The 27132-nt window shown below is 46.1% G+C and overlaps 1 long non-coding RNA gene across 2 annotated transcripts; it reads right to left on the bottom strand.

Annotated features, from left to right (window-relative positions):
* Positions 1-9224: 9224 nt before the first annotated feature.
* Positions 9225-21795, bottom strand: LOC140603829 (uncharacterized). Of its 2 annotated transcripts, none has more exons than XR_012006804.1 (4): positions 21705-21795; positions 12466-12675; positions 11561-11740; positions 9225-9386 (listed from the first exon to the last, which is right to left on the bottom strand). It is a non-coding gene; the product is annotated as an uncharacterized lncRNA (long non-coding RNA). The 2 variants fall into 2 exon arrangements; XR_012006803.1 differs by having other exon boundaries at positions 9225-9368.
* Between the last annotated feature and the right edge of the window lie 5337 nt (positions 21796-27132).

Genomic DNA, 27132 nt, shown 5'->3' with positions numbered 1-27132 from the left:
TGGGGCAAGTTAGAGGCTATGGCAGGTCATGGTGGTTGTCATTCATGGTTGAGTGACAGCATATTTCATCCCCATAGGCACTGCATCAGGGGACATCTGGGATCCATAAGGGAGCAGGATACTGTGCTATCTCAGGTTGAGATCCTGTACATGATTCGAAATTCATAACCTAAGAAAAGGCTGCACTTTATCAACCCAAATGGGCCTTCAAAGTACAGAAAGTCCAGGGCAAATTGCAAGGTGTAAAGTATCTGGAAAATGGATTTTTGAAGGCAGGAGTTCAATAGCATTCTATTCCTCAGACTCATTGTGCAAACAGGAAAATTGAGCAGTGGGAAGGGGACTTTCTATTTTTATTAGGGGAAAAAAGCTAACAATTTTCAGTAAACATGAGAGGAATAATATGGCAATTGTAGTTAGTAATGATTTATATGTAGTGAAACCATTGCAGGAAGAGTGTCATCGGCTCAGCCAAAATAAGTTACAGGAGAGAGTTTTTTGGTTTTTTTTAATTAGTATTTTAAAATACAGATCAACGAACTAAGACCCATAGGTCAAACCTAGCTCTTCAAACCCTCTTACATTGTTGGTGGTTATGGAAGCTGGTTGCAGCTCCTCTGGAAAACAGTATGGAAGTTCCACAAAAAGTTAAAAATAGAGCTACTCTACAAACCAGCAATTGCTCTACTGGGTATTTACCCCAAAGATGCAAATGTAATGATCCCAAGAGGCACCTGCACCCCAATGTTTATAGCAGCAATGCCCACAATAGCCAAACTATGGAAAAGGCCCAGATGTCCATCAACAGATGAATGGATAAAGAAGATGTGATACATATACAATGGAATACTACTCAGCCATCAAAAAATGAAGTCTTGCCATTGCTACGACATGGATGGAACTAGAGGGTATTATACTAAGTGAAATAAGCCAATCAGAGAAAGACAATTATCATATGATCTCATTCATATGTGGAAATTAAGAAACAATACAGAGGATCATAAGTGAAGAGAAGAAGAAATAAAACAAGACGAAATCAAAGAGGGAGACAAACCCTAAAAGACTCTTAATCATAGGACACAAACTGAGGGTCACTGGAGAGGAGGGGGTGAGGGGATGGGTTAACAGGGTGATGGGCATGAAGGTGGGCACGTGATAAAATGAGCACTGGGTGTCATAGAAGACTGATAAATCACTGACCTCTACCTCTGACACCAATAATACGTTCCATGTTAATTAATTAGATTTAAATAAAATAAAAATAAAAAAACAAATCTAGCCCCTCATCTATTTTTGTAAATAAAGTTTTATTGTCACACAGCCACGCTCATTCATTCATGCATTATCTCTGGCTGCCCTTGGGCCACAATGACAAGTGAGTATTTGTGACAGAGAGTTTATGGCCCATGAAGCCTAAACTATTTACTCTCTGGCACCTCACAGAAAAACTTTGCCAATCCCAAATTTGAAACACGAACATGAAGCTATGTTATCTCAAAAGCAAAATAGTGTTTAGGAGTATGTTTGAAATCAGAGTGAACCACAAAAGAAAGAAGAACTTTATTTGTTCATTCCATGAATATTTAATTAGTGCCTACTGTATGTCCAGCTGTGCAAAAAAAGGAAAAAGCAAAACAAACAGAGAAAAGTCCCTGTACTCACAGAACTTACCTGGACTGAGGGATTTACTAGCTAATCACTATAAAAGTGCACATATTTTTTTCATGAAATCTTTAAAAGAACAATGATGAAATCTTGCAGGGCCTTAAGAATGAGATCAGTGTTTCCCTGGCTTAGTCAATAATATATGATGAACCCACTGACAGTGTAATGAAAGAAGACTTCTCAGCTTGTGCAAAAGAGATCCAAGAAGACTTCAAGGCCCAGCATCAACAAAGAAAGGCTGTTAGGCTCATCAAGGTTGAAGGGAAAACTGGAACCAATTTGCACATGGTTGCAAAAACAGATTTGCAGGATGGAGTCACTCTGAATAAAATTCTTGGCCGGGCCTATCATAGTGTTGCTAACAGGAGCAGGAAATTGGATGGATTCACAGCAACACGGGTGAAAAGGTAGCTCAGCATTCCACACACTTGCATTTACACCGAGATTTGAGATTCAGTTGTAGTACGTTTTCATTTGTGAGTGAAGAAAAGAATTCCAAAAACCTCTCAAAGCTATCATATCAATCGTGCATCTGAGAAAAAGCTGACAATTTTTCAAAGCATCCCATGCACAGTGGAAGTGCAGCAGGCAGGAAGCCGTGTTATTTCTTGAAAATGTCAGCCTATCCATTACGGTATGCAGTGTCCATTTGGGTTTAACATCCTCCCAGAGATTACAGAAATTAGGGGATTATATTTGATGATTCTTAAAAGATCAAGTGTCTGATAAATTGATCAGGGTCCTGGGATTAATTCCCAACTTGCAGTTTATCTTTTGTTTGAAATGTATCATATATGAAATATTTCAGGAATCCTTTCAAAGGACTGCAAAATGAAATTATCATTATAGACACTTTTCTTCTTTCTTCATTATTTATCATCTGAGTAAAGCAATAAACATTTCAAAACTATTTAGGACCATGTAGAATCATGCCAAAAATAACCAGGGAAGTTTTCATAGTTAAGAAATCCTCCTTTCAAATGAGTAGCCAAAAAAACCCTGGAAGAAAAAAATATCATGGGAATTTAGATGGTCTTTTTTTTCTCCTTTCCCTTTCAGAAAACAATATAACAGTGATGTTTATTACTAAGGATTGGACGCCTAATTATTAAATTTACATCTACATTTTCCGAACGGAAGCATAAAATGAGTTTTTTGAGATTTTGCATAAGTACATGCATGGATATGAACATATATGGAATAAACCATTAAGTGAAACAGAAATTTTCAGGAACGTAGATGTGCATATGATGTACAGATGGTGCCGTAATTTCATTTTCCTCAGAGTGATGCAAATCTTAATCTCCCTTGCAACTTCATCGATGTAACCAATACCGGTTGTTCCACATGGTCTTCTCAAGAATGCTCTGATGTCTCGAGCCACCGCATTCTGCTTCGATGCCTCCAAGCACTGGCGCAGGCAGGAATGCTTCTTCATATCCCACAGCATCTCAGAACATATTGTGAAGGGCACTAGCCCTTGATGGGTATTAAGAGTGACTTAGTAACCAAACTGATGGTGCTCGAAGGAAGGAACCACTGGTGTTTGGAGAAGATGACCACGAAGGATGAGACATAGGCTGTGTTTTACTGATGAAATTTCACCCATCAGAATTACCCACTCGGGCTGGTCCCTTGCCATGGCTGACATCCCAATCCGAAATCTAAGTTTTAAGGCACGCTCCCCTGGTAACAATTGGACACTGTTCCTGGGGAAGATGGTGACATAATAGAAATAATCATGTTGTTTTTATTAGCATATTCCTGCATATTCAAAGATCTTTGAAAACCCAATATGAAAGCCTGTTGTTCTAAAAAATCTCCCACAAAGCGCCTAACTTGTTTAGGTCTCTTGTCTGGAAATGTGCAGAAAAAAAAATTAAGGAATCTGGATCCTCCACAAACTTCCCATCAGGCTCCACCTTGGCTGAGATTATTTCAAAATCCCATTTTATGGATGATGAAATTGAAGTATGGAAAGGCTAAGTCACTGCATTTCTGCTTTCCCAAGTCAGCCTACAGGGATGGCCTCAGTAGGTACCTTTGTCACTTTGAGCAGAGATTTATGCAAGGGATTGTTTATTTACACCAAGGCAATTAACCCTCAGAGTAGGCCTGTGTATGCCTAGTGTGTTTATGGCCCTGGGTTCTTGGGAACTCTGGATAACACCCGGCCAGAAGAAGCCACTTCCAGCTTCTCTCAAACATGACCCTGCCTATCTCCCCTCTCATCCCACTCTTCCCCTACCTCCCCTCCAGCCACCATGGGCTCCTCCCAGTTCTTGCGCTCCCCATCACCTTCTGTTCTTTCTGGCTCCTTTACTGCTTCAAATTCCCCCTACCTTCCCTGGGCCTGAGTGCCCACCACTCATCCCTCATGCAAGTAGTCTTGTTTCTTCTAGGAAGAGCTCCAACCAGATTGCGGACCCCTCCTTGGTTCTCTTGGGGCCTTCCCTGCTGCCCCTTGTCATCCTGCAACAAATAAACTACTGATCTGGTTGTAGGAACAGGAGGTGGTGTCGCATAGTGGTTAAGGGCCTGGGCTCTGGAGCCAGTCTGCCTAGGTTCAAATCCTGGCTCTGCTTCTTACTAGCTCTGTGACCTGGGGCAAATCACTTAATCTCTTGGTGCCTCTGTCTCTCCCTCCCTGAGACAAGAATAAGAATATAACCAATCTGTTGGTTGTGAAAATTCCATGAGTTAATACATACAAGGCACTGAAAACAATGCCTGACACATAGCAAGGGTTTGTTACTTATCAGTACAGTCATCTATTGTTTTTCTGGTCCACTCCTTCACTAGACTGAGTCCTTGATTGCAGAGATGGTTTCTTAATTTTCTCTTACCACAGCATCTGGCACATAGTAGGGACTCAGTAAATATTTGCAACATGAATGAATGAGCAGAAGAGGCCACAGCCTCTGTTGAACCCTCTGTCTACAGTTGAGCTTCTCTGGGCTCACCTTGGTTTGCTAGGCTCAGGACCCATGTGGCTGAGCTGATTCGCTCAGGAGAGATAGTGGTGAGGCAGAGGAACTTTGCCTTTGCTCTTCCCAACTCTGAGCTCTCCCTCCCAACACAGCTGCTCATCCCACTGGAGTTGTGCAATTCTATGCAACGCAGCTTTGCAATGACTACTCCTTGTCTGCCTGGGGTGTTGACCTGTTTTCCTGCAATGAGACTTCCCCCATTAGAAGGTCCCAGGGGCTCAGACCCAGCCAACAGCCTCCCTGGCTGCTGTCTGAGTGGCTCAACCTCCCCTCACCATCATCCTGGCTGTGCCCCAAGCCCTGGAGCAGGCTGCTCCTGCTCTCCACCTGCTCTAGGCCAGCTCTGCCTTCATCCTTGTGCTCAAAGGCCACCCCCCCCCCAGAGCCTTTCCAGACTACTCCCAAATGGAAATCATTTCTCACCACTCTGGACTCCCAGAGTCCTCTATCTACCCTTGTTTCTTCACCTCTGGGAGTCTTAGTTTCATTATCTGTTAGAGAGATAACAATGCCTACTTCAAAGGAGGTTGTGAAGATCAGGTTGCTCAAGCAAATGTTTCATATCATGAGCATTTTGCTTATTTACTACCTTGAAAGATCCTTAAAGCCAGGGCCCCCCCCCCATTTCATTACTATACACCCCTTATTCTTAGCACAGCACCTGACTTGGGTTAGGCATTCAATAGTTATTTGCTCAATGGATTAATCAATCAAAAACCAATCAAGAAATACATAAATTATAGCAAGGTAGCAATATCCTACACCTATAATACAGAAAGGAATCCTTCTTGTGGGATTTTTTTTCTTTTTTTTTTTCCTTCTTTCTCTTTCTCTCCTTTTTTGAATTGTTCTCAGATTAGAAATGGCTAACCAAATCAATCATCCTTTTCCTGGGAAGTGAGTTCACAGTGCCCAGTGTATTCAAACTATCATTAATTAGCCAGAGAGCTTGGACTTAGGAGTAAAAACACAATCATATGTGCTCACACCCTGAGAATTATTTTCAGAAAAGAGTGGGTGCTTGCAATTCTCCTCCACGTGTAATGGGAACATTGGCTACAATCAGCCACCTCATTCATCCTCTTACCCCATCCTGGGCCCTTCCCTCCCTGCCATCCACATGCCACCACCTGTACCCAATGTCACCAAATGAAGTGATCACCTCTTCTTCTTGACAAACAAAATCTCCTCTCCACAAGGAACTCTCTCGAAGCTAAAGGTGAAAGCCTAAGCCTAGAGAATTTCATTTTAGGGCTTGGGAAGCAAAGGTCACTGCCTGGTTTCTTATAAGCCCTGGGCATATGGAAACAGGTCCTGCCCTGTCTCAATGAGGTTCAAAGAGGCCTGTCACTTTCACTGGGTACGAGTCCCCACCCTTCTTTCCCTTGCCCATGCCCTGAGCCCCGGAGGGAAAGCCCAGATTCCCTACAAGGTGGTGCCGGCCAGAAATTGCCCCATCCTCCTTATCAGACCTACTTGCCTGCCCGACCCAGACCTGCCTCTGGTGCAGTCACGGGAGAAGCTCAGCCCAGGCAATTCCAACCTGCTCAGGAGAAGCAAGCTGACTTGCCTGAAAGCTGATGGTGAGCCAAGACCAAGCCACTCAAGAAAACCCAGAGCGGGTCAGTGTAGTAGCAGGATGCTAAGGGGAGAACATGGAAGGCCCAGGATGCCCCAGGCAGTGCCCCAATCCACAGGAAGAGTCTACACTGCCAGCTCCGGGCAGGAACCTCAGCATCTGTTTCTCCTCCTCCCACCTCTGACTCTCTGCAGACAACACTTGCTATATCCACACTGCTCGGACCACACGGACTAGCACGTGGATCCACACTGTGCCACAGTGCATCTGTCTAGGGTGCGGGTGTCACCAGGTGTGCCAGGATTTTTTGCACCTAGAAAAAAACGTTACCTACTAAATCATGACACAGTGGATCTTCATTACTTACAAAGTGCATTGTATACTTACTGAAAGCTTTTTTAGATTTCTTTAGAATGGGTTCTTACTGTATCTCCATCCATCTCACACACGCGTGAAAAGGAAAGCATTAGCAAGGTAAATTGCTTAAGGTAATCCTAAAACTGACACATTAAGAATGCACACCCTGTGAATCACTTGTTGGTTCGGAGTTGCCCACCTATATGGTTTGCCCACATCATTGTCCGCTGTGCCATGGGGAGCATAGGGACAGTCACAGGAAGGACGCAGCACTTCTTCAGAGAACACCCCACTCTTGTCTGCTGGGCGGTCCTCCAGCCTGCCGACATCACTCTGCCACACATGAAGTGCATCGCGAATGCCTCCATCCCAAAAATGACTGATCAATGCATCCCATCTTCGTAGGTGATAGAAAGAAAGAGAGTGTGCATTTAAACACATAAAATAGGGAATAGTGACAGCTAATACGAACATCCCAGGAACTGCACTAAGCTTGTAAATTCTATGTGTTACCTTCTATCTTCTCTCTGAATAAGTAATAACGTGAGCTATTTCCTACTTGCCAGGCCCCGTTTGAGTGCCTTTCGTACATGCACTCATGTAATCATGCCAGCACCCTATGAGGTAAGTACTATTATTATTTCTATTTTGAAGAAGATGGTGGTGAGAATAAGTTATTTACACAAGATTGCATGGCTTGCAAGTGGTAAAACTGGGATTCGAAGTCTGAAGTCCAGTTCTAGAGTCTTCACTTAGCCACCCCACTACATGTGGATCTATTAATGTAAGGGAATTGAGGCGCAGAAGAGATCAATACCTTGCCCAAGGATACAGAAGGGCCAAGATTCAAACCACACCATCCGACTCTCAAGCCCATAGGGAAGACAAAAGGGCAAATGTTAAACCCGGATATTTCAATTTCATCTTGTAACTCGAGAATCCCAACTGGTATCAGTTTGATAAAATTAAACTTGCTGTCCTTTCTCTCAGAGAGGTGGGAGCACAATTTCCTTGCAGTGATCTGAAGGAGGTCTCCTCCATCCAATTGTTTGTTCACTGAAGAAGTCTTTCCAAAATGTCCAAGGCCCTGAGCGAAGTGCTCCACGGAGCTTACAATGTAGCAGGTATAACAGACTTCGTACAAGTGATTGTCAGCATGGCCAAGGGGGGGAGAAGCGCCATTGACAACTGGAACTCTTCTGCCACTTAGGAGGATGTTCCAGGAAGCAGAGACATGAAAAGTGAGGGAAGGATGGAAGCCGAACCCTTTTCTGGGACATCATGGTTAATTTATTCAAAATTAATATATTTGCCTTCTCGTCATGTATCTCCCTCTATCTCCCTAAACCTCCAGTAAAGTTTGCTGCACATACAAAGACCTTGCGTGATAACTTTTAGTGGGATTTGGGAAACAAAGTTGAGTTCCCTACCTGTGTGAGTATGGGAGATGGGAAAACATAGGAGAGAAGAACCAAATATAATTTGAGGGTTACGGGGGTGGGGTCAGGGAAGCCTGCTTCAAACGCTCAAATTTTGCAGGCCCACTATCCCTTGCTTGTCACCATTCTGAGCTCCAACAGGGCAGACACCTTGCCTGTCTTGTTCCTTATGGTAAACCCGAAGCCTTGAAGGATATAGACACATAACAGGTGCTTAGTAAATGTCATTTATTGAATGTCGAGACAGAAGACCTCAGTAGCCCTTCATCATCTCTCCCAGGTGTGTTTCCCCCCCCTGAAATATTCCCTGGTACATACCCTCAGGTGTCAGTGAAGAAACCCTGACAGGCAAAAACTTTTCTCCATAATTCAGATCGTCTCTTTACACTCTCTTCCAGAGAAATTACTGGATCAAAGAGAGTGGTGACAAGTAAGACCTTGAATCTGTAGTACAAAATCCTCTTCAAGAGGAGTGCACAGTTCATTCTGGTCAAAGTATTATAGCAGAGCGGGTAGAACCATTTCTAATCCCCTTGCCAATACTTCGCCCACTCACCATTCACAAAGAAATCAGGCATCTAAGACCCAGCTCACGTTGAGCTTCCCCCTTGATCACAGCGTCTTGCTTTAGACTGAACCCTTTGCATCCACTTCTGACCCCCCTCAAATGCATCCTCTCCTAACAGCCAGAGCAAAATCTGAACATGTTTCTCCTATTTAAAATTCTTCAATGGCTATTTTTTCCCTTCCCAAACCTCTCCTATCTCTAGGCCAGGAGGTGTGTGTGTGTGTGTGTGTGTGTGTGTGTTTTTTAAAAGATTCATTTATTTATTCATGAGAGAGAGAGAGAGAAGCAGAGACACAGGCAGAGGGAGAAGCAGGGTCCATGCAGGGGGCCTGATGTGGGACTTGATCCCAGGACTCCAGGATCATGACCTGAGCCGAAGGCAGATGCTTAACCACTGAGCCACCCAGGCGTCCCTGAGCCACCCAGGCGTCCCTTGGGAGTTGTGTTAAGTGTCCTCCCGACTTCTTCATTGACTCTTCCAGTCCATTCTCCCTCCCACTCCCTAATCTACTCTCCACCCCACACCCAACTTTAAATATTGCTCAGATCTGTCTCACTCCAAAACCCGCTGGCTGTTCACCAACACGAGTGAACATTCTGTGCCCCCATAAATTAAATCATGTGAGTGATTTATTGGATCTATTTTTATTAGACTACCACGAGGCACAGAGATTCCAGAATTCAGATGCCACAGATACTTCTCCAGGATGTACCACGGTGCCAGGCATTGACATATTGCGGCATTTAATCCTCTCCACATCCCTACAAGGCTGATAAAGACACAGAGGCTGAAAGGAGTGAAATAGAGAGATGCAATGGCCCCCATGGGAATGAACGAGAAGGGCTGCTGCCCCAAGTCTCCAGACTCCTAGGCCTGTGTGTTCAATAAGCATTTATTGAACACCTGTGCATAATGAGTATTGAACCAAGGAATTGAGATAAAAGGCAGCTGCTGGATCTCCCTTTGACCTTACAGCAGTGATGCTGGGAAGTACTTCCAGGTGTCTAATCTAAATTCCTTTTGCTACAACTCAATCCCATTCCCACCCCCTGCCTCACCCCTATCCCCAGATAAATACAAAAACAACAGTTGCTGATAAGATCGCCAGCTTCTCCTCCAATTGTGGCTTCTGTCTTTGGTTGCCACACAGGCCTGAGATAAGCCTCACAGAACAGGCTTCATATCTCCCTGGACATTGCCTTCACGCTGCCAGTCACTCCTCAGCACCACCTCCTCCCACCCCCCCCCCACCCCCACCAGACTCAGGAAGACCAGTAGCTTCAGGGGAGCCTTCCCTGAGGAGAAAGGAGGAAAGACAGCTGAAAGTGGCAACTTGTCCCACTGATCACTTCTCAGGAGGTGGCAACAGGCAACTCTCTGTGGGCATATGGCTGCCTCACTTGAGAGGATCCCCAGCTTGGGGAACAGTGAGGGTGGGCCGCCGCTCTCACCCATGCCCTCTACAGCTCCCTGGTGGCTCCCGCAAGATGGATACCACAGAGGATTTTTCTTCACTGGCTTATCAGGGAGGACAAGGACAACAACAGTCTTTCTATGGAACTCACAGATGAGTCTAGAAAGACCTAATACACATTCTATGAGTAAACGATTGAAAAAAAATAAATGAATGTGAGAGTAAATGAATTAGCATGCCACTACAGAGGTCAATGAAGGGAACAAGAGAATAGTAGAATGAATCACAATGAATACATGAGTGAGCGAATAAAAGAATTAATGTCTAAGCACTTGAATGAATCCATGAGGGGAAAGAATAGCAATTAAATGAATACATGGATAATGGGTGGGTGGACGGATGGATGGATGGATGGATAGACCAATGGGGTGGATAATGAATAGTCACAACTTCTTAGAGGAAGACTAGGGGGCTAAATGATGGACTCTATCCTTGCACTGCCCCCAACCCTACACATTGTCCTACACATAGTCAGAATTCTAAGTATTTGTCAAATAAATAAGCAGATGGATAATTAGACATTCTCCTTTTTTGCAGTGCATGGTACTAAAACTAGCACTTGATGGAGACCTACAAATTTCAAAGATTCTTCATGTGAAAAGAGCTCTGACTCTTGAGTTGGATGGGCCTGGTCTTAAATCCAGCTCTCCATATCCTAAGCTGGGTGGTTCATCAAAAGGCACTCACCCTCTTGGAACTTGAGCTTCGTCTACAAAGTGGAGACAATCATGCCTATATCATAGAGCTATAGTAGATATTAAAGAAGAATATGTGTATCTTGCACATAGGAAACACTTGATGAATGAATGTTTCCTTTCTTTCCTAAGCACGTCTTCTGCCCTCTATCCATCCAAAACCCACCAGCTCCAGTGCCCTGTGAGGCTCTCCCTACTCAGGGGGCCCGCTTTTCTAGCAGCTGCTAGAGGACCCACCTAAGCTGCACCAAGGATTCCAAACCCACACAAATGGTGAGGTAATGAATGTTTGTTGTTTTAGACCACTGTTTTGAGGTAATTCATTATGCAGCAACTGTTAACTTATACATCTGTTTTACACATGGGGAAGGGGAGTGAAAACTCAGCCTCCCTGTAGCTTACACCCTCGGTGAATGGTGGTTTAAATAAGAAACATGATATAGGATGACATCCCAGCCCTATTTTGCTAAGCCTTGTGTTTGACAGAGTAGGGCTCTTCTCACTCCCTGCAGGATCATACAAAGATTTTTCATCTCTGTCCCTAGCACAGAGCTTCCCAAAGCATTTGGAATTTCTTGGTGATAAGGTGATGGGAGCCTTTTTGTTCTAATGAAGTGAATCTTGGTGGGCTCCTACATAGCTCCAGGCTGGGGACTAGTCACTAGAAAGAGCCAATCTTGAGTAGAAGCCTAGAACTTTCAGCCCCACCCTCCAACCCTGGGGGAAGGGAGAGGGGCTAGAGATTGAGTTAATCACCCACCAAAGGTCTATGATTTAATCAACTGTGCCTACCTTATGAAACATCCATAAAAAACTCCTAAACAGTAGGGTTCAGAGAGCATCTGAGTTGTGAACACGTTGATGTGTCCGGAGGGTGGCGCATCCCAATTCCACAAGGGCAGAAGCTCCTGTGCCCAGGCCCCTCCAGACCTTGCTTTATTTTACCTCTTCATCTAGTTGTTCATTTGTATCCTTTATAATAAACCAACAAAGGTAAGTAAAACATTTCCTGGGGTTTTGTGAGCCATTCTAGTAAATTATCAAACCTGAAAAGGAGAAGGTGGGGGGGACCCTCTGACTTTGTAACCAAGTCGATGGCAGTGTGGATAACCTAGGGCCTCAATACTCATGACAATCTTATGAGACTGAGCCCTGAAACCTGTGGAGCCTGGTACCAACTCCAGGTAGTTAGTGTCAAAATTGAGTCAATGTAGGACACCAGATTGCCGTCTGAGATGCCGTCTGAGAGTTGGAGAACTGGTTTGTGGCAGGAAAAAAAAACCCCACAAGGTTGGAGTCAGAAGTGTTATAGGTAAAAACAGCTCACCACGCTGGCAGGTCCCTGGGTTGGGGGATCCAATCCCTCAAAGGCATTAGAGAAATGTTGCCTAAAATTGGCAAACTCCCAAGCCCATGAGGAAGGTGGGTAACAAGAGAGGCTGACAACCAGCTCTGACTTTTGGAAAACTTCCCCATGAGACATCTCCAGAACCTGTGGGCTCTGGGGCCTCCCATAGCCTCAGGGGTCAGAAATTGCCACCCCACCCGCCTCAGAGCATCTTCCTGAGATGAGAAGAAAGAAGTGGGCTAACCCCAGAGCTGGAATCCATTCTCGCTTTTACTTGAACTCCACCTAACCCCGTTACACGAAGTCCCTTATTTGATTCTCTCAGCCCTGAAAGGGTTGATATTCTTACCCCACTTGACAGAGGAGGGGGTCCTTAGTCCCACTTGGCTTTGTGAGGCTTCCAGATGCCATGCTGGTTACTCAAGATCATACAGTCAGAAGCAGTGCCAGAACTAGAAAGCGGGTCTCCTGAGCCACAGTGGCCCAACGCTCTCATAACACCAGCTATGCTTCCAAGAACCAAAGAACAGAAGGAGTGACATTGCAAGAGAAAATCCCCCTGGGAAAGAAATAAATGAAAATTAATGATGCACCTGGACACACTTGGTATGCCTTTTGAGCAGAGATATCTTAAGATTGATGAGCTACAAGATTGTGCTGCGCTACTCAAGCCACGGAACCTAACACACATCCTCTTGCCCTGTGCTTACGGATGTGCCTGACCCTTTAGAAATCAGTCAGATTTGGGGTCATTTCCTTCCCCCTGAACCTGGAGGACTCTTGAGTATCATGGAATCTTGATGTAAAAGCACTGCAACCAGGAGCTGGGGGTAGGGGGGCGGCTGTGATAGCGTATTACGGAGTTACTGCATAATGCAGAGTTTCAGTTGGGATGATGAGAAAGGTCTGGAGATGGATTGTGGTAGCGGTTATACAATAATGTGAATGTACTTAAAGCCACTGATCTGTGCACTTTAAGATGGTTAAAATAGTAAATTTTAGGGGTGCCTAGGTGGCTCAGTAGATTAAGTGCCTGACTTGATTTTGGCCCAGGTCATGATCTCAGGGTTGTGAGACAGAGCTCCGTGCTGGGCGTGGAGCCTGCTTAAGATTCTCTCTCTCCCTTTCTTTCTGCCCCTCCTTACCTCACTCATGTGTGCTCTGTCTCTAAAAAAAAAAAAAAAGAAAAAAGAAAAAAAGAAGTAAATTTTATGCTATGTCTATTTTACCACACTCAAAAGAGAGAGAGAAAGAGAGGGTAATTCACCCTTGAAAAAAAGTAAACAATAACTGGAAAAACACTCCTCTCACGGCACCTGGGTGGCTCCGTGGTTAAGCATCTGCCTTTGGCTCAGGGTGTGATGCCGGGATCCTGGGATCAAGTCCTGCATCGGGCTCCCTGCTTCTCCCTCTATGTCTCTGCCTCTCTCTGGGTCTCTCATGAATAAATAAATAAAAATCTCTAAAAAACAAACAAAAAAACCACTCATCTCTTGGCTAAATGGGAGGATGGAGGAAAAAAAAAGATACCATGTGCTCAGTGGAGTGGGAATTCTGGGAGTCCTTCTTAGACCCAGAGACTGCCCCAAATGACACCAAGTCTTTGTCCCAGCATAACTGGGCCATGTACTGCCATTTGGGTCCTCCCTAAAGGACCTCCAAGCTCTGCAGTAAAAGAAAGATAAGCAAACAAACAACTTCACAAAGCAGGCACTGGGGATCCCTGGGTGGCGCAGCGGTTTGGCGCCTGCCTTTGGCCCAGGGCGCGATCCTGGAGACCCGGGATCGAATCCCACATCGGGCTCCCGGTGCATGGAGCCTGCTTCTCCCTCTGCCTGAGTCTCTGCCTCTCTCTCTCTCTCTCTCTCTGTGACTATCATAAATAAATAAAAATTAAAAAAAAAAAAAAAAAAAAAAAAAACAAAGCAGGCACTGGGCCAGAATTTCTAAGATGCCGGCCCAGGGAGTGTCAGAGCTGTGAGGCCTCCTAGAGGTCCTCTGATCCCACTCGCTCGTTTTATGGATGGAGGAATTAAGCCCCAAAGAGGAGAAGCACTGGCCCACACAGCAGATCAATCGCAGCAGAGCCAGAAGCCCTGCGAGCGTTTGCCTAGTGGACATGAGTTCAAGCGCGGCTGGATCACTGGAGTACATGTGACTGTTGGCTGACCTCACCCTTTCCATCTTCATCTTGCTGGTCAGTAGAAGGAGAGCAAGGAGAGCAAGGATGACACTGCCTTGGTCTTCACATCTCAGGTGAGGTCAGTGAGACTGAAGATCTCAAGTGCCTCGCCCAGGGCCTGGTCCATGGTGGGTGCTCTCTCCCCATCCTATTCCTTTGGTCTGGACTGTTGGCCAGTGCTCCCCCTGCAACCTCCCTCTGCTCTTATTGCCAACAGAGTGAGAAGGTGGGAGGCGGAAGGACCTGGGTGTCCCCCACAGCGGGGTAAGTGTTACCTGCTAAGGCATCCAGCCTGCTCAGATCCTGGTCCCTGGGGATAGTCAGAAAACAGAACACCCACTTTTGCCAGCAAAAGTGGCAGGGGCTCCAAAGGCAGCTTCCACTCAGAGGATGTCTCATCTCCCACCACTACGTTCCCTCTTTCCTGGGCTCCTCACCGCCACCCCCACCCCACACACACACACACACATACACACTGGCCTGGGACTTCCAGGAAGGAAGATTGGCTGGAGCACAGAGCACCAGTCCATCTTCGAAGGCCTTCAAAGCACCATTCATTCAACCCTCACCCCACCTGGGTCAGGGAGTGACACCCCCATCACAACTGAGAAAATTGAGACCGAGAGGTTGAGGAGCCTGTCTGACCTCACAGGGCTAGGCAGTAGTTGAGGGACAACGTCCACCTGGAGTCCAGAGGAAGAGGCAACGAAGCTGGGACAGGGCTGCCTCTGTATCCCGCTCTCTTCCTGGGCCACAGGATCCTGGGCACGTTACTTCAACTCTTAAACTCGATTTCCTCACAGGTACGAGTGGCATCTGGAATACGGGCCCTGCCTCATGGAACTCTCATGTGAAAGCACCTGGCGCCTGGTAGGCCTGCTCCGGAAATGACCGGTTCTCTTCCCTTCCCTGAGGGGTCACCCCAACACTTCCCCACCTCCCAGCCAGCCGCCTGGCTCCTGCCCCTGTTGTTGACACCACATCCGGGCCGCATGTTGTCACCCTACATTACACCACCACACCTCACCAGTGACATAACCCCCTCCATCTCCCTCCCCACCCACCCCAGGCTGGCGTAACCCGGGCTCTGCTGACACATCCTCACTGAAATTCAAAACCAGATACTGCGTGTTGGTTTGCTGGTTTGTTAGAGGGCAAAGCCAAGTCCAGCCTCTTTTTCTCTTTGCTCTCTCTCTCTCTCTCTCTCAATATCTCTCCGGGCCTCAGAGCCCCGAGGAGGCTACCAGGAGCCAGGAGCTGGGTGGGGGCACGCACAGCCCCAGAGCCAGGCCCAGCCCAGCCAGCTCGTCCCATAAGCTCCTGAGGCTGGATGGCAGGAGCCGTGGGTGCAGTAACACGGCGGTGTGAAGAAATGGGCCTGCCTGATGAAACCCATTTCTCAGAGATGAGAGACAGGGAGAGCTCCAGCCGGAGTTCCCAGAAATGTGTCTCCACTCTCTCACCCATTCAGAGAGAGCTCTGGAGCACTGACTGTGTGCTAGGGGCATTAGCTGGAGACACTGTCACGAGGAAGGCCGGATCAGAGGTCCCAGCCCCACAGAGCTGTACCTTGTCGTGGCTTAGCACAGCCAAGCAAACTCCTAACAAAGCAAAACCAGAGAGCTTCGGATCATGAGAAGTGCTTGGAGGGAAAGAGGATGGGCTGATGTGACAGCAATGAGTCCCGGGAGTGCGTGCTGAGTGGAGTGATTCAGGAAGGCTTCTCTGAGGAGGTGACCATGAGCTGAGACCCAGCAGGTGGGAAGGAGCCAGCCATGTGAGGAGCTGGGGTGGACTGTTCCAGGAGAACGAATCAGAAATGCAGAGGCCTTAAGATGGGAGATGAGGAAGTGATTGTGGCAGGAGCACAAAGGATGAGGAGAAGGGTAAGATCTGAAAAGTCTCCAGACACCAGATCACAAAAGAAGAGCCTCCTGGGCCACCGCAGGAGCTTGGATTATATTCAAAGAAAGATTTGAAAGAACCCTGGAGGCTCCTTCCCTTCCTGGAGCCCCAAAAGCCTGGGGGACGAGGGTGACCAGTGTGACTCCCAAACACAGGCACCCGGACAGTAGGACACACAAGGAATCTCAGGATCTGTCGAGATCCATGCCCTTCTGCTCTGTAGGTCGGGGGACAGGCCCGTGCTGTAGCGGGGCAGACCTAGAACCTGGGACCTTGCAAGTGAAAGTGGAGCCCGCATTTTTCACAGTTAGCATTATGATTTCCTTTCACTCCACATCAAACCCATCCTTTTTCCAAGAAGAAAGGGAATATGGATGGTCTCCTCGGGTCACATGGTAGGAGGAGCCGGGGAGTCAGGCCCCAAACCCAGGTTCTCCTGCTGCCCATGTCCATGCCCTTTCCAGTGGGCTGTTTGGGATTAGGTTCTTCCCGAAGGCTGCTGGAACCTTAGGACCTCCCAAACAGCCCTCTCAAAGGCTTTTTGGGAAACACCATGGGGCCCAAGCAGGTAAAACAAATGAGCCAGATGACCTCATGCATTGGTCCCTGACATGCACGCAGTTTTTAGAATAGATCAAGGAAACTGTCTATAAATAGTGATCGCTGGGCATACACTCTCCATGATCGTTTCCTTCATAAATGATCCACTAGAGCTTGCTCCCCGTAATACTGCAGAACTCAAACTCCCACTGCATCAAACTAAATGGGAGGGTTTGTTAAAACACTGGCTGCTGGATCTTGTACCCCAAATTCTAAGACAGCAGGTCTGGGATGCGGCCCACGAGTTTGCACGTCCGTCTAACAAGTTCCCAGGTGATGCTGATGCTGCCGGCTTGGGGAACCCCGCTTTGAGAACCACCGCTGTATCACTACACTGTGGTGTCTGCCCAGATCTCTTTTAGGAGGACCAAGGTCCTCATTCATCCAGGGATTGTCCCTCCACAGGAACTACTCTTAACAGAAGGGCCCACCTTACACAGAATTATGTCCCCTTCGTGCAAGCAGCCTACGGGTCAATTAGAGACGTTCCAAGGGCTCAGCTGGGGACAATCCTGCAGGGCCAGCTCAGCTTCAGAGCACCCTGTGGGACAGCTCCAAGGTTTCTGCTGTGACTACGTCCCAGTTCCACTTCTCCTGCTAAATCCCACATTCTCAATTCCCTTGCAGGTGTTCTTCCCAAAAATACTTCCCATTAAACACCCTGAATTCAAGTTTCTGTCCCAGAATCTATTTCCCAGAGTGTCTGAATTTAGGGACTTGGTACAAGAAGTGGGGTGCTCTAGGGAAGCTGGATCGCCCATTTGCTGACTGGCTGACAGTGAGTACTCCAGCATTCGGGGAGAGGGAGATAAGGGCACAGCTCCCGGAGTGTAAACATGAAGCCTTGTCCTGGTGGCAAACTGGAACGGATTATCTGTGGAAGGGAATGAACTGGTGGGTGCACTATCCCAGGCTCTTGAGAGGCTTGGATGAGGTACCAATTATAATGACAATAAAACTGATGGCTCTCACTGAATGCCATGAATGCTCTAAAGAAGGACAATGAAAATCACCCACGTAAGGCACAGTGTCAAAGTCACAGGGGCTCTTTGGCACGATCTGAACAGCTCTCAGCTGATACAGTGGTAGGTAGAAAAGGCTGAAGCCTTCACCGGAAGGGTAAGAGATCACCAGAAAATTCTCAACCCTGGCAATTCTGTTATGCTAAATTCCGCGCTTTAATTAGAAAGCAGCAGAGAGCCCTGTGACTTGGGAGAAGGACATTAGTGTGGATGGCTCAAGAACATCCTTGGAGCCCCAGAACATCCAGAACTCTCTAAGCCTGCACAAGTGGCCTAGGACTTCTAGTAAACACCAGTTCTCCCACCTAGCTTAAAGATGATGCCCCTAAGAGATACACACACACACCCCCTACACACACACACACACACACACACATCACCCCCCAACTGCCAAACTCTTAACTAAGGCCACATTGTTATTATTCAGCCAGAAAACACTGGGTCTGCCAGGCTTCCCTGATAGGAATAAGAATGATAGGATCTCAAAATAATAGATGCCAGATGGCACTTACCTATCAGAAGCGAGATGAGGGCAAATATTGTGATAAGCCACAAAATCACTGAGGCAGCTAGGGGCCTGAGCCACAGCCAGCTATGGAGATGTTAATAAAACTCGACATTCCTAAAGGCGTGCTAGATGACCAGCCAGCAAGAGAATTGCTCAATCTATACAATCAGAATAAATCAAGGATCAGGATCTCTGGCCAAGTTTCTAGACCTCAGCCCATTTTCAATTTTGAGGACTGTTGGATACAGGGTATGAGTTAATACATGATACCCAAAATACTATCGTGGCTCCTATTAGAATGAGAATGTCTGGGAGCCAGGTAGCAACTGGAATCTCAGCTCACAGTAGGTCTACACATTCACCAGCAGTCATTTCCACTTAAGCTACAAGTGGAATGGAAAATACTTGACAGTTGGCAGAACTTCCATATTGTTTCCCTGGCCTGTGAGGTAAGAGCTATCACAGTGGGGAAGGGCAAGTAGAAACTTCTGAAGCTGCCTCCACCCACCCCCCACTAGCTGAGATAGTGAATCGAAATCAATATTGCATCATGACAGAGATTAATGCCACCCTTAAAGATCTAAAAGATACAGGAATAGTAGTTCCCACCATGTCTTCATTTTAGATGCCAGTCTGGCCATGAAAAATGACTAGAAGGATCTAGAGGCTGACACTGATGTCAACACAACCAAGCAGTGGCTCTAACTATATAATTTATATATAATGTATGTCTACTGAGTAGGTTAACCCAGCCCAGGATGGATATAGCCACTGAGGTGATGAGTGTGTTCCTCTACATCTCTCTCAGGAGGAACGACCAGAAAGAGCTCACGTTCATGTGGAATGGACAACACTGTACATTTGTAAGTCTTTCCCCAGGGCTACACTGACTTTTCTCTTCCCCATCATAATACAACTTGAAGAGAACTGGACATTCCACAGAATGTTACATTGGTTGACTATATCTCATTCCTATGACTTCCTGTTAATGAGTAATGAGTAAGAAGTGACAAGTACATTGGAGGTCTCGATAAGACCTTGATAAGAGCAAGCGCTCTGGAGGATGGAGACAGACCCCATGAAGATTTAGGGTCCATATCAGTTTTAATGGGTTCTGGGAAAGGCCAGGATATCCCCTCCAAAATAGAAGGCAAATGATTACGTCTTGCACCTCACACCGTGAAGATGAAGGCACAACACCTGGAAAGCCTCTTCCAGTTCCAGATTTAGTATATCCCACATATAAGAATATTGCTCCAAGCCCATCCCCAAATAGCACAAAAGCCTACCAGCTTTGAATGGAGCCCAGAGGAGCAAGGTGCTATGCAGCAGGTCTTGCCTGCAGCACAAATGGCCCAAGCACTCGAGCCTTAAGCCCTGGCAGCCTCAATGGGATTAGAGGCAAATCTGAGGGAGCAAGGTGCTGTGTGGTGTTTATGGCAAGCCTTAGTGGGAGACTCATAATCCATACTCCTGCTGCAGAGCTGCGTGGGTGGGAGGGGGATGGGAACCCCTAGGTGCCATGGAACACATTTTGGGAACCACTGAGTAATGCACTCTCAAGACTCCCTCCAACTCAGATTCTGTAGGTCCTTCTCACCCTGGGTTTGCTCAAGCCCAGGTCTATATAGGTCCTATTTGTCTGGGGGCCAATTCTGTCTGTGTGCCTGGCCAACAGCTGCCCAGGAAAAGGCTCCCCACTGCTCTCATCTGAGAAGTTCTGGCTCAGAACGGGCTATCTGAGAGTGCCAGCCAGGGATACTGCCAAAGTGTTTCTAGTCAGAATAAGAGCTGGAGATCTTTCCCGTGACTCTGCCTTTGCTTTAACTGCAGAAGCTAACTAGCGTTGGTTTGCAAAACCTAATATTTTTTGCATGGGGCCGTGTGTTGTGTGTAAATCCCAGACCACAGTTTAGTTGTCTTGCCCCGAACCTTGCCTCCTCTGACGTGCAGGGTGGAGATGAGACTGAGGGAGAGCCTCTGTTGCAGGCGATGCTGGTGCCTTGGAGGGAGAGCTCATCCAAAGGCACCCTGCGTTGACAATAGCCAGCATCCCATCACCCACCAATAGAACCCAGTTGAAGAAGAACGACTGGTCTAAGTCTATCATGGCTTTGCTGTCTGGGAAACGCCTTCCCCTCTCTGGGCCTCAGTCTCCCCATTATAAAATCAGGGCGGTAGACCTAATCTGTCTGTCTTGATGTTCTCTGATGCACAACTTGAAAAGTCAGGGAAAGAGCTTCCTCTCGTCTCCCCTTCATCTGTGGCTCCTATTACAATCACCTGCCTGCATTCAATCTTGGATCTATGTCAATGTGTGTGTGCTTCAAGAAGGGAAAGAAATGAAAAAATGCACCCTGAAATAATGAGAGGCCTGGCAGATTGAGTAACCTCCCAGCTGGGGCAGGTGTGGGGATGGGGGGCCCGACCCCAAGCAGCTCAATGATGCATAGCCTTCATACCTCAGCCTGCCGTGTCGCACACAGAGGGTTGGCTGTCTGTACCAGGACACGTCCTGGAGAGAGAGCCCTTCAGACTCAGCCCAGCACCTTCTACGGTGGCCTCACTGGGAGACTGTTGGGGCAGCTCTCTTGTCACCCCCTGGTGGGGGTGGGCAGCCTGGGATGCGAATTCCGTGGGACAGGGAAAGAAGACAGGAAGCACTGTCAAAGTGACTTCACTTCTCCTGAGAAGGGACTATTCACAGTTTCAGAAGTAATTCCTAGCACACAGTAGGTACTCAATAAAATGTTGTTACTGGTGTCTTCGAGGTAATACAGCCTAAGAACAGCGACTTTCAAGTATTTTTGACTGTGAAATGCGTTTTGCATAATGACACAGAACACACACACACACACAAACACACACAGTATCCAGTGTGTATGTGTGTATCTGAAACAAAATATTTTCAAAAATTAATCCTTAGGGCATCCTACAAACAATATGCCCATGTTTTCTCTTCTATTTCCCTTTCAAATGCTGATTATGATCCACTAAATTGATTTCATGACCCACTAATAATGAGCAATTTCCAGTTGGAAAACTACAGGCATAGAAATAAACCTGTGTTTGAATTCATTAGCTGCTACTTCCCAGCTGAGGCCAGTCGAACATATTTCTCAGCCTCTGATTCCAGCCTGTAACCTGAAGATTTCCAGACCCACTTCTAGAGAAGGTGAATGTGAGGATTATATATACATAAAGCCAAAGCAGCATGCCAGGCCATCGTAAGCACCCCGCAAATGTCAGGTGTCATTATGATCTCACATGAGGAACTGACACTCTCAGTTGGAGGAGTGAGGATCCCCTGTCTAATCCTCTGACACTTTAGACGCCCACCCCCAATCTGAAAGCGTCAGGGAACTAACAACCTCACAAAGGCAGCTGGGTCAGGTGCTGAGCCACATGCTTTAGAAGAGGCAGCCACAAATTGGACACTAATCCTGCCCTGGAGGAGCTTAGATTCCAGAGATGAGTCATAAACCCCATTATTACACAGAGAGATGGCATCTTATTCAGAGTAAAGGCAACAGGCCTGGGGTTCAAGGCAAGAGTTGTTTCTTCCAAATGAGGCAATCAGAGTGGTGGGGTCTGTGTTTACCTGATTCAACAAGGGAGCCCAGTGCAGCTCTTGGACTATGAGAAGTACCTTATAAATATTTACATATGAAATCAGTGAATGTACAAAAAAAAAAAAGAAAGAAAGAAAGAAAAAGAAAAAAGATGTTCAGGGGAAGATCCAGATGCACACAGGCAAGGAATCCTAGGCAAGGAATTCTATGAGAAGTCACTTCCAGGAGGTCTAGGAAGGTGTTGAATGAATGAAATCCAAACCCACCCAGGGAACCAGAACCAAACTCCCTACCACCCCTATCCCTACAGCCCTGTATTGGCTGAGAATAACAGAAGAAGGAAAATAGTGGTCTAGGTGTGGGAACTTGTTTTCCAGCCCAGGGTCGCTGGCATATGATCCTGGGACAAGTCACTTACTTCCCTTAGCCTTTCAAATGAAGGGTATTGGGCAAGATACTCTCTAAAATCACTTCCAAGTCCATAAGCTCTTTGCTCTATAAGCCCTTTTTCTTCCCCTTTCTCTCTTCCAACTACCCCAGGGCAGCCCACTGTGTGTTGCTGTTGTCATCTTTCTGGATATTTGGCCCAGAAACACAGTCAACAAAGAACTGGCTGGGGACAAGGTGTTCTGGCTACTATTGCTATGAAATAAATTACCCAATACTTAGAAGTGTAAAACAATCACCATTTTATGTTGCTCAGGATTCTGTGAGTCAAGAATTCAGAAAGGGCTGGGCTGGGCAGTCCTTGCTGAGACCTTGCATGAGATTGGAGTCTATCCCGATTTGGGCTGCACTCATCTGAAGGCTCAGTGGGGCTGGACACCTAAGATTATTCAGTCGCATCCAGTCCAGGCCCAGATGGCTGGCAGTGGAAGCCGGTTTTTGGCTAGGTGCTCAGATGTGCCTCTCCAGCATGGTGGTGTCAGGGTACTTGGACTTGTGACATGCCAGCCAGCTTCCTCTAGAGCAAGCGACCCCAGAGGACCAAGCAGAAGCTCCATAGGCTTTTTTTTTTAAGATCTTATTTATTTATTCATGAGAGACAGAGAGAGAGGCAGAGACATAGGCAGAGGGAGAAGCAGGATCCCTGCGAGGAGCCCAATGTGGGACTTGATTCCAGGACCCTGGGATCATGACCTGAGCCAAAGGCAGATGCTCAACCACTGAGCCATCCAGGTGCCCCTCTATAGGGGCCTAGTTTTTATTTTATGACCTAGTCTATGGAAGTCATGCAAAAAACCTCTACTGCATTTTACTGCACTAAGCCAGTTCAGATTTAAGAGGAAGGGACACCCTTCAATGGCAGATGTGTCAATGAACTTGCAGACAGGTCTTAAAATTGCCACATAAGATGCCAGTTGATAGAACAGTGATGTACTCATGTGTTCACTCCATCTCTTTGGCCTCAATGCCCTTTTTACTATCCTGGGATACACACATATATCGTGATGCCCCTTACTTTACTAGATCTTTTCCTATTAGTTCCTCTCTTCTCAATAAAACCTTGCCTATTCTTATGGACTAAATGTTTCCCCCTTCCCAATATTCATATGTTCAAGTCCTAATCCCTAGTGTGATGGTATCAGTATACGGGGACTTTGGAAGGTGGTTAGATTTAGGTGAGTTCATAAAGGTGAGGCCCCCGTGATGGGATTAGGGTCCTTTTAAAAAGAGCTAGGGAGACCAGAGCTCTTTCTCTCTCCACTATGTGAGGAGACAGCAAGAAGACAGCTGTCTACAAGCCAGGAAGAGAGCTCTCACCAGGCACCAAATCTGCCAGCACCTTGATCTTAGACTATGAGTCTCCAGAACTCTGAGAAGTGAATGTCTGTTGTTTAAGCCACCCCAGTCTGTGGCATTTTGTCATAGAAGCCCAGGCACACTAAGACACCTGTCCCACATCCTATTCACTCAAGATCTCAGCCTATGTATGATTCCAAGGGATCCTAATGAAAAATAACTGGACACCTGATCCCTCTTGGACATGATCATCTCTAAAAGGTCTCTAACTGAGTGACCCAAAGAAGGCAATTTCAGACATTGTGGCAGGTAAGAAAAGGAGATAAGAAAATATAATTTCAATATCCTGATGGGTTTCTGAGGCCTAGTGAGGCCCTATATTTGGAGTATATCATCAAATGAAAAGCCTATGAAATCAGTAGGACTACAGGTGGGGAAATAGATGTGAGGCAATCAATTTCTGTTTTTTCTCTAAAACTGGACATGGGGGAAGTGGGGGAGCCTGAGTGGCTTAGTCGGTTAAGCATCTGAATTTGGCTCAGGTCATGATCCCAGCATCCTGGGATCAAGTCCCCTGTCAGGCTCCCTGCAGAGCCTGTTTCTTGATCTGCCTCTGCCTCTCCCCCTGCTTGTGCTCTGACATGTGCTCTCTCTCTCTCTCTCCGTCAAATAAATAAAATCTTTAAAATAAATAAACAAGCAAACAAATAAATAAATAAAACTGCACACGGTTTTAACAGATGGCTAAAACTGTCGAACAACTGTCCAGATTTGAGCTGAGCCCGATGAGACAGCACTGCCTTTATCAGCATACCTCCGGATTAGCATTTATTGTACCTCCACCTGTTACCTCATATTAGCCTAGTAACCTAGTTGGTTAAGCTGAGTCAAAAGAAACTAGTTAGGACTGAACATAATAAAATAGCAGAGCACTTAAGGGGTTGGGATAGGGTGGACAATCAATAACAGGATAAGATGTAATGTGTGGGGTAGACTGAACTGGAAGAAAATGTGCTCAGCATGCTCCCTGCTCAGGCCTTCATAATTTCTTTTCTTTTTCTGGAATGCTTTATCATCACATAACCTTATCGCAGCTCCTTCACGTCATTCAGATCTCTGCTCACATGTCACCTTCTCTGGCCACCCATCAACTCTCACACCCCTTTCCTTGATTTATTTTTCTAATCTCCATTTGTAAACATTCTCTATATATTGGCTTATTTCTGTCTTCCTCTTCTAATCCCATGAGAGCAGGAACTTTGTCTTTGCCAGCTTCCTGCTGTTGCCTGCCCTTCCTAGATCGATATCTGGTATACAGCAGGCGTTCAATAAATACTATTTGAACGACTGAACCGTTCACCGAACCAATCTTGTTGGAATGTATGCAAAGAGAATGGACCACAGTAGAACCAAGTGGAGGAGAGTAGAACATAAAAGGGGGAAGATGGAGTGGAGTGAGCCAGGGTAGAATGGTGTAGGGAGGGGCAGGTAGCTCAGGATGAAAGAAAGGAGAACGAAACTAAATTCAGAACAGTAGGATGGAGTGGAGCCATGGCTTTTCAATCCCCCATACACGCTGGCACCATCTGGGGAGCTCTTAAATCATGCAATGTCTGGATCTACCCATCCAGATTCAATTAGGCTGGGGTGGGGCCCAGGCACCATTATTCTTTACAGCTCTCTATGTGATCCAAATTTGCAGCCGAGGGTGAGAACCACTCTATTAGGACATTCCGGTTATAGAAATTAGGTTAACCTCAAGCCCAGCTGTAAGGCTTATGCATAGGAGAGCTACCAGCTAGAACCTCGTACCCTACCAACAGCACGTCTGTAAGGGAACAAATCTCTCGAATTTTCAGCTATTGCCCAATAAAGAGTGTTGTTCTGACAAATGTGTTAAGTGGAAAGTCTCATCTCAACCAGAGCAGCCTGATTCTTCTGTGGGGCCAGGCGGTCTGCTAGGGTATCTCCAGGGGTCTTCTCTGCACGATATGGATTGGGCAATCTGCGGAAGTCATTCATTCCATCTTTGCAAGCAGATAAACAGGGTCACCCTGGGACTCCAGTCTCCTCCAAGGCAGACTTTCCCCCCTTATCTTCCTCCCTCTGTCCAGCTAAGCAAAGTCTCCTTCTGCTTTGGACCAAACCAAACAGAATTATAAAGGAGGCCCAACGTCCAACTTCCACTATCATCCTGACTTCAGATTAAAATAATAATAATAATAATAATAATAATAATAAAATAATAAATAAATAAATATATATATTCAATTTATTTAAACTAAAAAAAGAAACACAACAAAAGGTTTACCCATTTTTCCCACCTCCCCCCCACCCCACCCCCACCTCTTGCAACTGCCAATCAATCTTCTGTATCTATAAGCTTGGGTTTAGTTTGGTTTGGGTTGGGTTGGGTTTTAAGATCCCACATTCAAGAGAGAGCACACAGTATTTGTCCCTCTCTCTGACTCATTTCACTTAGCATAATGCCCTCAAGCTCCACCTATGTTGTAGTAAATGGCAAGACTTTCTTCTTTCTTTGGCTAGATAATATTGTGTTATACAATTTCTGTATCTATTCATCCATTGATGGACACTTAGGTTGGTTCCTTTTCCTGCCTGGTGTAAATAATTCTGCAGTGCACATGGGGATGCATATGTCTTTTCAAATGAGTGTTTGTTCTCTTCAGATAAATACCCAGAAGAAGAATTGCTGGATCTTAGAGTAGTTCTATTTTTAATTCTTTGGGGAATCTCCATAGTGTTTTCCACAGTGGCTGCACCAATTTACATTCCCACCAACACAGCAAAGGGTACCCTTTTCCACACCCTTGCCAACACTTGTTATTTCTTGTCTTTTTGATGCTAGCCGTTCCAACAGGTGTGAGATGATAGCTCATTGCGGTTTTTATTTGCATTTCCCTGATGCTAAGTGATACTGAGCATCTTTTCATGTGTCTGGTGGCCATCTGTGTGTCTTTGGAAAAATGTCTATTTGGATCCTCTGCCCATTTTTTAATATTGTTTAGGGTGGGGTTTGGGGTTTGGGTTTTTTTTTTATGTGTTTGGGGGTTTTTGTGTTTTTTTTATTATTTTCCTTTTTTTTTATTGGAGTTCAATTTGCCAACATATAGCATAACACCCAGTGCTCATCCCATCAAGTGCCCATCACCCAGTCACCCCCACCCCCTGCCCACCTCCCTTTCCATCACCCCTTGTTCGTTTCCCAGAGTTAGGAGTCTCTCATGTTCTGTCTCCCTTTCTGATATTTCCCACTCATTTTTTCTCCTTTCCCCTTTATTCCCTTTCACTATTTTTTATATTCCCCAAATGAATGAGACCATATAATGTTTGTCCTTCTCTGATTGACTTATTTCACTCAGCATGATACCCTCCAGTTCCATCCATGTCAAAGCAAATGGTGAATATTTGTCATTTTTAATGGCTGAGTATTATTTTCCTTTTGAATTGTATGAATTCTTTA

This window comes from Canis lupus, chromosome 14, assembly GCF_048164855.1.
Source record: "Canis lupus baileyi chromosome 14, mCanLup2.hap1, whole genome shotgun sequence".
Taxonomy (NCBI): Eukaryota; Metazoa; Chordata; class Mammalia; order Carnivora; family Canidae; genus Canis; species Canis lupus.
This window is presented reverse-complemented; position numbering and strand designations above follow the sequence as displayed.